Source organism: Talpa occidentalis, unplaced genomic scaffold (genome assembly GCF_014898055.3).
Source record: "Talpa occidentalis isolate TD23 unplaced genomic scaffold, MPIMG_talOcc4v2.1 talOcc4.2, whole genome shotgun sequence".
NCBI classification, from domain to species: Eukaryota; Metazoa; Chordata; class Mammalia; order Eulipotyphla; family Talpidae; genus Talpa; species Talpa occidentalis.
The window spans coordinates 44,563,889-44,567,667 of NW_023602073.1; the positions used below are offsets into that span (position 1 = coordinate 44,563,889).

Consider the following 3,779-nt stretch of genomic DNA (forward strand, 5'->3'; position numbering starts at 1 on the left):
GTTTCCAGCCCCCACTACACTGATCTCCCAGAAGGCTATTGTGGGCCTCTGAAGATGGAGGCCTCTAGCAGCCAACCTCAGAGAGAAAAGTTTGGAGGCTTTGCAATTAGTCAAGAGATTAAAACTGTTCCCGTTTTTGCTGGAAACTCTTTTTTTTTTTTTTTTTTCAGGTAGGCACACCAAGTCATCCTAAAAATTTTTCACGTTGGTTATTTTGACATTTTTTCATTGGATACTCTACTCACATCAACAATACATGTGATTTGCCAGAAAAAAAAAATCCCCCCAAACCAAAACACCATTCCATATCCAGTACACTTAAATATATCACTCTCATTGGAAGTGCTATCAGCACAGTCTTTGCAACTAGCCCAAAGCATATAGTTTAGAAGTTTTTATAATTGTTTGTGATGTTCATGTTTAATTGTTATGCCAAACTATTTTCTGATGAAGACAGCATTGTGCTTTATGCAAGAATGAAAAACCTCAAAATAATCACCATAAAGTTTTAAGACTTATGGGAGAATAAACTAGGATGATCCAAAGATATAAGATGAAATCCACAATGTTGGAATTATAAATGTTTAGAGCAGCCCAGACTAGAAGACAAGCCCAAACCACCATTAGAAGGATGAAATATGATATGGTCCAAGATGTATCCTTAAAGTTTTGTCTCAACCCTCAGTCTGAATTTTGAGGATTGATCTTCAGTTCAGTCCAGCCAGCAGAAATTGACTGTGCAATTTTCCGTTGTATTTATTGTACAGACTATGTACATACTAGAAGGTTCCTTTAGTGCTACACTGTTGTACTTTTTGTCCCAGCAATTTGAGGGTGTGCAAATTCCACAAAGTCATCAATAAGAACAGGCCATGCTCCTTCTTCATCATAATTAGACATGTCATCTGCAATCATTGTACTGAAGTCTAAAAGAAGATTCCAAGTATCTTCTGGTATTGATCATTTATGATGCTCCAACAAAAATTTATTCCATAAGTCTAAGAATTTAAATCTTCCATTAAGCACTAAATTCCAGTAGGCAATGGCCATTTCTAGATATAATCCTTTTTGTCCTGGATTCTTTGCAAAATTAAAAGTAAACTGGTAAAAATCCTTAAATCGTCCTCGTTCTTTCAATTCTTGTTCCATCTTGGGTATCTGGGCCTTTAGTTTTTCTATGCTGTCACATCCTAATTCTGTCATGCCATCCATGAACTCCTGTTTAGAGAACTCACACTGTGTTGCTGCTCTGAACTTCCATGCAATAATTAACACACTAATGCTGGCTGGATCGAGTGCCAAGTCATCACAGAATTGCTGTATACCATCTAGTCCAATTTTATTTTCATCTTGAGGATCTTTGTATCTATTGTATAGTTGTTCTAACTTCTTCCTGTCCAGTGATTCTTTTACACTCTCTCGTATATAAAGTTCAGGATTTTGGAAAAAATTGTCTGTTGCAACATCTAACTTCCAGTCATTTTGGGACAGACAACTTACTGCTGTTTTTTCACTAGATTGTGTGAAGATCATAAACTGACGAACTTTATCCTTCTGCGATGATCTCAACTTGCTCATGCTGGTGTCCTCCAGGCCTCTCCCCTCCTCCTCCCGCTCCCCAGCGAATGGATGGTGGCGGCTCCTCTCATGGGCTCGCCGGGCTCCCGCTCATGCACAGTGCGGGCGGCCCTGGCGCGGCCTGAGGAGGCAGCTCCGGGCCTCGGGGAGGCGGAGGAACTGAGGCGGGCATCGGGAGGCCAGCGCGGGGCTTCCCCCAGGCGCGCGGGTCCCCCTGCTGGAAACTCTTGATGCAGTTTTGATTATGTTAACCATACCACTCCCAACCTCACTAACGACTGCTGGCTCTGTTTAAACCCTGAGTCGCTGTACTATGTGGGAGTGGGAGCACATTGCTCCATGGGCTCCCAACCGCAAAATATCAGGATTATGTGTTAACCCAAGTCAATCAAAAGTCTCTCTGCCCTTAGGGACGTCACCCTAAACTGACCCTGGGGGATGTCCAGGGACAGGGAGTGTGCCTCAAAACGTCAGCCTATAATGTAGCTAGATCCCCTTATCACTCTTCCTGTACCTATATCACCGATGTTAACTCCATAACTACTGGTCAGAGTGCATCAGAGCTCCAGTACTTTGTAACCCCTGACAACACATGGTCCGCTTGTTTGTCAGGCATCACCCCTTGTGTGTCCAGCTAGTACTTCAATGGGACTAACTGGGACGAATTTTGCATCCTCGTGCACCTCTTTCCCCGAGTCTACTTCTATGATGGGGAGGCTGGAAGAGAACACCTTGGCATCTCAGGAACCTGGACGGGCTGCTCCCCACGGGCAGTGCCCATCCTAGTCCCCCTATTAGTAGGACTGGATATCGCTGGATCTTCCGCTGTTGAACGGCAGCCTTTATTAAGGGTGACCAAAATTTCCAGGTCCTAAGCCACCAAATAGATCGAGATCTAGGGAAATTAGAAAGATCAGTTAATAGACTAGAAATATCACCTGACCCCCTAGCCCGGGTAGCGCTCCAACGCTGGCATTAGATCTCCTGTTCCTCAAGCAAGGCAAATTATGCAAGACCCTGGGCGAAGCCTGCTGCTTCTGCAAAAACCATTCCGGAGTCATAAGGGATAGCCTATCATTAGTCAGAAAACTGCTACAGGAAAGAGAGGACCTTAGAAGAGGTCAAACAAACTGGTATGAGTCTATGTTTGCATAGACGCCCTGCTAAACCACCCTCCTGACCTCCATCGCATGACCCCTGGTCCTTCTATTGCTAGGGCTGCTACTTGCTCCTTGCCTAATCAACTACTTGACTAAGTATGTGAGGGCTCGACTGCCAGAGGCCAAGCTAATGGTCCTTAATGCTCATTATCAGCCCATTGACACTGATGAGTCCATGATTGGACTCAGTTACATAAAACCAGTGGGGAATGTGAAATAGGGGCAATGAGAAATGAGGTAGACCCTGCAAGGCCTAAGCTTGAGTCATCTCAGGAGGACAATTTAGGACTGTGGGAAAATTCCAGTCCAAAACAATAGAGGCCAGGTTCCCATCAAAAAATGAGATGTATGTACCCTTTGTACCTGGGACCTGGGATGCAGTGAAATGCTCCACTGCTTGTAACAGCCTGTTTTAGCTTTTGTGGTCCCGCTTGCTATGGCAACTGCAAACTCCCTGTGAAGTTTTCAGCTTTAAAAACCGGAATATAAGGGAACCAAATAAGACATCAGTGTAAAAAAATAATAACAGTTCAAAACACAACAAAGCAAAAAAGGACAATTACAAATGAGAGCCATCCTGCAGGGAAGGAGGAGGAAGAGGGATCAGAGGGAGGGAGGGAGGAGCACAGGGGACTGTGGTGATGGTGCACGGGTGCACTGTTAAAGGAAATTCTATGGGGACTACACCTGAGGGGGATGGGGAGAAGCAAATATTGTTTAAAATGAAAAATCATGTAAAAAATAATAATAATAAATAAAAATAAAAACAATTATCACCCTCTGCTCAGGGCTGCTCCCTATGAGGGGGACAGTTGCTGCCTGGCTAATAAAGGCTTTTTCTAAATCTGATTCAGATCTGGGTCTGTGTCTAGGGGGAGTCTCTACAACAACCCCACAGGCATTCATACTGGACAGGGTGCTCTCTGTCTATGTCCCTGCTCCCTCCCCTCCTGCTCCCTTCTGTGCAGCCCTTTTCCTCCTGGCTCAGGTGCTGGCCCTGTTTGTGGAAGGTTGACAAGGACATGTTATCACCAAATTTGT

At 44.4% G+C, this 3,779-nt stretch overlaps 1 pseudogene; it reads right to left on the minus strand.

The window, feature by feature from the left end:
* Positions 1–576: 576 nt before the first annotated feature.
* Positions 577–1,587, minus strand: LOC119253211 (DCN1-like protein 1; annotated as a pseudogene).
* Between the last annotated feature and the right edge of the window lie 2,192 nt (positions 1,588–3,779).